This window comes from Elephantulus edwardii, unplaced genomic scaffold (genome assembly GCF_000299155.1).
Source record: "Elephantulus edwardii isolate Elephantulus edwardi_28Jun2011 unplaced genomic scaffold, EleEdw1.0 scaffold00225, whole genome shotgun sequence".
Classification (NCBI taxonomy): Eukaryota; Metazoa; Chordata; class Mammalia; order Macroscelidea; family Macroscelididae; genus Elephantulus; species Elephantulus edwardii.
The window spans coordinates 1,306,628-1,314,584 of record NW_006399975.1 but is presented as its reverse complement, the minus strand read 5'-3'; the positions used below and the strand labels follow the sequence as shown (position 1 = coordinate 1,314,584).

The 7,957-nt window shown below is 39.6% G+C and overlaps 1 pseudogene; it reads left to right on the top strand.

Moving 5' to 3' along the window:
• Nucleotides 1–1,418: 1,418 nt before the first annotated feature.
• On the top strand, nt 1,419–2,525 carry LOC102855037 (annotated as a pseudogene).
• The last annotated feature ends 5,432 nt before the right edge of the window (nt 2,526–7,957 follow it).

The following is a 7,957-nucleotide window of genomic DNA, read 5'->3' as shown; positions in this document are numbered from 1 at the left end:
ATAGATGATAGATAGATAGATAGATAGATAGATAGATAGATAGATAGATAGATAGATAGTTAACATGACCAAGTGGGATTCCTAACAAGTATTCAAGAAAAACAATCAATGTAATTCATCACATTAACAAAGCAAAGAATAAGAACCACATGATCTTATCAATTGATGCAGAAAAAGGTCTTTGACAAAATTCAATACCCTTTCCTGATTAAAATACTCAGCAAAACAGAAAAGAAGGGAGTATCCTCAACATAGTGAAAAGTATATCTGCAAAACCAAAAGCTAAAATCATTCTCAATGGAGAGAGGTTGAGAAAAGGAACTAGATAAAGATGCCCATTATCACCTCTCCTATTCAATATTGTTTTGGAAGTCTTACCGAGAGCAATAAGGCAAAAGAAAGAAATAAGAAGTATACAAATTGGCAAAGAGGAGGTAAAGCTAGCTCTATATGCAAATAATATGATAATATACTTAGAAAACCCAATTCAGCAAAGTACTGGGATACAAGATCAACATAAAAAATTAGTTGTATTTCTCTACAGTGACTAAGAGAACACAGAAAAGGAGCTAAGAAAAACAATACCCATCACAATAGCTAATCACAAGATTAAATACTTGGGAGCAAATCTAACTAAAGACATGAAAAGACCTATCCAAAGAAAGGTACAAAACATTACTACAAGAAACAGAAAGAGACCTAGAAAAAAGGGAGAATACACCATGCTCATGGATACTCAATATCGTCAAAATGACAACTCTACCAAAGGCAATCTACAAGTCCAATGCAATCCCAATACAGATACCAAGGCTGTTCTTCAACGAGATGGAAAAGAGCCAACAAACGTATTTTCCAGCAAGTGTAGCCAGGGTGCTCTTGGAGGGAAGGATAGTGAAACTTCATCTTATGTATATTGTCAGGAGGGACTGGTACTTGGAAAAACACATCAAGCATAGAAAGGTGAAGGATTAATGAAAGGGAAGAAGATCCTCCACAAGATGACAGGGACTTTAACAATGGGTACAAGTTTATTAGAAATTATGAGGATGGCATATGATAGGACAGGGTTCATCCATTGTTCATAGGGTCACTATGAGTTGTAGAGGATTTGAAGGCATCTAACAATGCAACATCATCAAGTGCTTTATTCTTAACCGAAAACTAGCTCTTTTTTATTATTATTTTGTGTATGTGTGTATGTGTGTCTGTGTACCGTCAGATCAGATCTGACTGGTACAGGAGGAGATTGTCCCTCCTTTTCCGGCAGAGCATCTGGTGGCTTTGAACCATGCGTCTCTGGGATTGCAGTGCAGCTTCTTGCCACTAGGCCACCAGAGCTCCCCTGAAAACTAGCTTTTTCACAACAGATCTGTCACCAGAACACAGGTGTTGGTGAATTGCACAAACCCCAAGCCAAAATGGGAAAGGTGAAGACCCATATCAACATTGTCACTGGACAGACACATAGATAGCAGCAAGTCCACCACCACTGCCAATCTCATCTATGAATGTGGTAGGATTGACAAAGGAATCACTGAAAAATTCAAGAAGAAAGCTATCAAGGTGAAAAAGGCCTCTTTCAAATGTGCCTGGGTCTTGGATAAACTGAAAGTTGAACATGAGCATGGCATCATCACTGTGGAAATTTGAGACCAGCAAGTACTATGTGACTATCTCTGACACCCCAGGACACAGACTTTATCAAAAACATGATTACAGGAACACCACAGGCTGACTGTGCTGTCCTGATTTTTGCTGTTGGTGATGGTGAATGTGAGGCTGGTATCTCAAAGAATGGGCAGACCTGTGAGCAAGCCCTTCCGGCTTACGTATTGGGTATGAAGCAACTAATTGCTGATGTTAACTGAGTCACCCTACAGCCAGAAGAGACACGAGGAAATCATCAAGGAAGTCACCACCTACATCAAGAAAATTTGCTACAACCCTGACATGGTAGCCTTTGTGTCAATTTCTGGTTGGAATGGTGACAACATGTTATGGAGCCAAGTGCTAATATGCCTTGGTTCAAGGGATGGAAAGTCACCAGGAAGGATGGCAGTGCCAGTGAAACCAAACTGCTTGAAACTTTGTATTGCATCCTGCCACCCACTCATCCAACCGACAAGCCCCTGTGTCTGCCTCTCCAGGATGTCTACAAGATTGGTGGTATTGGTACTGTCCCGGTGGGCAGAGTGGAGACTGGTGCTCTCAAGCCTGGCATGGTGGTCATATTTGTCCCAGTCAATGTTGCTACTAAAGTAAACTCTGTTGAAAGGTACAATAAGGCTTTGAATGAAGCCCTGCCTGGTAACCATGTTGGCTTCAACATTAAGAATGTCTCTGTAAAGGATGTTCAACATGGCAACATGGTTGATGGCAGCAAAAATGACCCACCAATAGAAGTAGCTGGCTTCATTGTTCATGTGATCATGTTAAACCATCTTGGCCCAATCAGTGCTGGTTATGCACCTGGGCTAGATTGTCACACAGCTCACATTGCTTCCAAGTTTGCTGAGCTCAAATAAAATATTAAAACAACTTCACCAAAAATTTGTCACTGAATTTTGAGAACTTTATTTCAAAATAAACTTAGTGAGGGGGGGGGAAGCTGAAAACTAAGAAGCCTCATCCTACCATAGAAAAATTAGTCTCTTGTTAAAAAAATGAATAAACATACACAAATATACCTACCTGGTTTGTAAATAAGCATATCCTTCTTCTCTACAGAAATTCACAGGAAAAGTGACATTATTGTACTAATCCTGATGACAGTCACCTTCCATAAACAAGGAACAGGGTTGGGGGTACTTCAAAAAAGAACTTGTATTATGGTAAAAAATGAAGTATTAATAGATCGGTGAAATAATTTCACCTTCTACACATGAGACTCAAGTTCATATTCCAGTCAAGTCACTTCATGTTCAGTCCCCACCCATCTATCAGTGGAGGCTTGTGTGCTGCTATGATGCTGAAGAGGCTTCAGTGAAATGTCTAGGCTTAGAGGAGTTAGAAAGAAAAGCCCGGTGATCTTCTCAAAGTCAACCAGTAGAAAGCATATGCATCACAACAGTACAACCTCAAATGATCATGGAGAAAATATTATGCTATTGGGTATAGGGTCACCAGAATTAGAGGGCTAATTCAGTAGCAGCTAAAAGCTATGTCATGGCCAAAAGTTGAAGAATCCCATTATCTTTACCAATAGGCATGTATTAGGGACTTTATAGAACTGTGTTTCAAAATATTCAAGGAACAAAAATAGAGAAATATTTCATCCATCTCCTGGAAAGTTACTTAGCTTACATATAAAAATTTGTTAAATGTTAAATATAAATATCTAAGGCTGCCAATGACTAATGAGGATTTTGAAAACTTAATTTTTTTAAAGCAATCTCAATTCTTGGCACTTTTGCAAGTATTACAATACTAAAATCACCATCCTGGAAAAGCACAAAAACCAAGGCATACTCCACTGGCAAGCAAACAATTTTAAATAAGTCTATTCTGTTTGGTTGTGGTTTTTTCCCATCACAATCAGATGTGAACTGACTGGATTTACAGGATTTAGCTAACAATAAGCTGTGGGCTGGAAGCCTGTTGTTTAGAGTAAACCTGGTGGGTGAGCCTTGAAATGAAAAGGCGATTTGTCCCAATGGCCTGGAGTTAATTGTGTTTGGGGTGAATATTCTTCTAAGAGGTACAGCACTGGTCTGTTTGCTGTACTGAAGTAACTTGAGGTTGCTGTGATGCTGAACACTGTAAAATGCCATAATGGTTACCCATCATGGACAGTATTTGGTGGAGCTCCCAGAATTGAGATAGGCTTAGAAGTAGGAAGGGCATCCACTTCCTAAACAACATGCTTATGGAAACTCCAAGAACGTAGAGAAATGACATTATAGACCAGGGTTCAGGTCTTTTGTTCATAGGGTCGTTATGAGTTGTGCTCAACTTCATGGCACTTAGCAACAACAACATATTAAATTTTAATCTTCCCCATTTGAGCAACAGTGTATCTTGCCATTAATGAACAAATATACATTTTCAAGTAACATTCTAGATATTTATATCTAGAGAATATGTATCTACAAACTAGCTCCCTTTGGGAAAAACAAACATTTAAGATGCTGGTTAGTTGGGAAAGGAATGTAAACCTTCATAACCAGCTTTTTCTAATCGCTATTCACCCTTTAAGTACAAAGAGAATGGCAACCCCAGTTACTAGGCCTTGTCAGTAAGGAAGACAGAGCTAAAGGAGCCCCAAGAGTTAAACCCTGTTTATTATGTCTGGAGGTAGTGCAATCTATATACCAATCACTGAAGTCATTTGAGGCTTGCCTGTTGCTGACAAATGTAGATGGACAGATATGTAAAGATGATGCGTCATGAACTACAGCTGATAAATTTCCTGCAGAAGCCCCTGTACTCACATCAGAGGTGTCAAGAGGTGACAGAGCTACATCACACAGAGTCTGGCAGTTTAATTTGGTGTCGGCTATTAGTGTTGACTCTCAGCTCTATTGCCATTCAGTGTTTCTGCTGGCAAGGTGACACAGCCTCAGAGATTACTAAATTTCTTTGTTGAGGGAGAGGTTGCCTGGTCTGTACAGTAACCCCTTGCTCTGAACAAAGGGAAACTCAGTGGGGGAGGGGAAGGAAAAAGGGAGAAAGGAATCCAGATCCACAGGATTCTTCTAAAACTTGCCTTGTATTGTTTTAGATAAGGATTTGATGGCTTTGTTAGGTAAAAAAGCAAATGTCTAGGGCAGTGATTATGTTGAAGCTTTCTTTGGCTTGATTGTATTAGAAGCTCTTGAGTGCACTGGCATCACAGAAATATTCTATCTATATTGGTTCTTGTGATTACCACCTTCACTCAGGAAGGAGGACTTCACATGGGTTGAACAGATCTCTGGGTGTTGCCCAGTGAATCTAATCTCCTTCTCCTGGCCCCACAGTTCTGGCTGAGACAGAGTTGGCACTGCATCCAAGAATATTTTAACCTTTCTTGGTTACCTTTCTTATAGACTAAAGAGAAATAGTGCTTATGTTCTGCATTTTTCTTCTAGCCATGTCTCTGCTGGCAGGAGGAGGAGGAAGGGTGTGCAGGTCAGGAAGGTCATGGATCTGAAAGCCTCAAGGGAATTTGGTCAATGACTAATAAAACGTAGCTCCTCTCTTCTCAGCTCAGAACAGCACTGCCCTAGATGAATGTCAGGGTCCACACATCAAGGAGGCCACAGAAAGGTGACAAAGATTTACAGCTCCTAGGAGAAAATCCTTCCAGAACTGTCTGTGAAAATAAGGGAGAGGGAGGGGCAAACTGGAAAACAGTTATAGGCAATAATAAGAATATAATCACCATAGCAATTTTAAGAGAAAAACAGAATTCCAAGTATGATATTCATCCAAGGTAGCAATTAGAAGTGGTCTAGGGGTAAGGAGCTACACTGCCAATGCAAAGGCACATGGTTTGAATCCATCAGGTACACTGCTGAGGAAAGATGGGCAATCTCCTCCCACGTTATTTATTGCCTCTGAAAACTCACTGGAAGCTCAGCTATGAGCCAGTTCTGACTCAACAGCACATAACAAAATAATATAAATGGATGGAGAGGAAATACTGTAAGAACTACATATTATAAGAAATGATAAAGAATGCAGTATCCTCCTCCTTAATGTTTTCTTCCTAGTACCTTAGTGAATAGAAGGTGTGAGCAATCAGTGTGGGAGCAGATTCATCTGACCTCCACTAATTCCTGAAGGAGTAAGAGTCCTCATCCACAACATCAACAGAACAAAACCAATTCCCATGGGGTGAAACATGTCCCCACACTTCCCAAACCTACTTTTAGCTATTCAAACACTACCTATCCTTTCCAGGACTCTCCTCCCTGATTCACTGCAATAGCTACAAAGGACTCAGAGACTCTAACATTCATAATTGTGAGATTTATTAGGAAAGTTAACGGGTTACAACTCAGGTTGAAAGCAGGATACACCTCTTCAGTTAGAACAGCTTCTCAAGCTTACCCATAGGTCCTCTAACCTCAGGCTCTAGAGACCAAGCCAATGTCATAAAGCTCTCTTCTTGTTACTATTGTTGTTGTATATCATGGAGTCAGAACCAACCCATAGCTGATCCTCCTGAAGGCCGTTAATCGCACAGGAGACTGCCCATCTTTCTCCCCACAAAGCAGCTGATGGACTCAATTCCAGTACAGTGTTCATATTTATCCTCTCCTTTCTTAGTCAGTACTGTTTTATAACAGTGATATTATGCAGTATTTTTTCTTTTGTGATAGAGATATTTCACTCAGCATAATGTCCTCCAGGGTCACCCATTTTGTATAATATTAGTTCCTTTTTTATTTTTCAGTGCTGTATGGACAATAAACCTCATCAAAGAAAAGCTTGAAAGAACTCTAGAAGCCCAAATACACAGCATGAAAATCTCCCAAGCATCCTGAAAAACCTACAACCAGGAGAAAATAAAATAGATGAATGGGATCTTCTAAGAATAAAATCCCTATGCACATCAAAAAACTTTTCCAACAGGGTAAAAAGGAAAACCACAGACTGGGAAATATATTTGGTAATGGCATGTCTGATAAGGGACTTAATATCTAAAATTTATAGAATAATCCATCACCTAAACAACAACAACAAACAAGATAAAGGTAAACAAACCAATCGCAAAGTGGGCACAAGATATGAACTGACACTTCACCAAAGAAGACATTAAGGAACTAAAACAGGACTGACACTCTTGGTACCAGCAAAGGAAAATCTTCAGGATTAGACTGCACCCTTTTAGAATCAAGTTTCTGATCAAAGGAGCTCCTTGACACTGGGAAAAGTCAGGACACATTAAGACCTCCAAGGAACGCCTACAGATGTTGAAGAAAACAAGAACTTTCTTCCACAACATGCAGAGGGAGAGTAGGCTTTCCCCTACAGCCAGCACCTAAGTTTGCACTTCTAAATCCTTTAATAGTAAGAAGAAATGCTAGTGGCTTAGTCTTACAGCAATTTGCACTGCAAACTCAAAGGGCATAAACCATTAATCCACCTGTGGCTCCTGGTGGTCTTCTGGATAGGAAGCTCTGGTGACTTAGTGGGTAATCCAAAAGAGGGCTGCCAATCCAAAAGAGGGCAGTCTGAATCCACCAGGTGCCCTGAAAAAGAGATGGCCAGCCTTATCCCATAAAATTTGCAACCTCTGAAAACCCCCTGGAGGGTCAGCTATGAGTTGGTCCTGACTCAAAAGCAATGTGTTTGAGGGTTTGTTTTTGTTTTGGCTCCTCGGGAAAAATATGAGCGGTATTCTCCTGTTCAACTATAAGTCAGAATTAACTCAATAGCTGTGAGTGTGAGTATCTAAATCATGAGAGTATAAATAAATGTTAATTAAAGCTGTCCACTTCGGCTATCTCTGTTATAAAGGCACTAGATATCTAAAACAAGATCATCTAGTTTAGAGTTCTTCTAATACTCCAACTTGCACAAAAGGGTGGGGTTTTTTTCCATTATAGAAGAAAACTTGATATTACAAGAGGACTTCACTCAATGCAACAGAGTGAATGAATCCTAAATCACTGCAATAGCATATGCTAAATTTCTGTGGTCAGAAAAAGAGATAGCTTTCTAAGAAAAATACATTTTCGCTCTAGAAATTCTAGTCAGATCAGAAAGGTCTTGGATAACTAAACATTTTTTTAAAAATATCTGCAGGATAACCTTCTGGTATGGAAGTCTTTTGAGATAAAAATATCAGAATTATACTGTTCTCAGTGGAGATTGATTCTGTTAAAGTTTTTCAATTGAAGGATCCTAAAATAATATTTTAGTGATCCTTTTCTCCGTGACCTCTGCTTTCGAAAACAATCTGCCTCCGTGGACATCTTTATAAAAGTTTCAGAAAGATTTTTAAGGCATATTGCGCTATATAGACAGA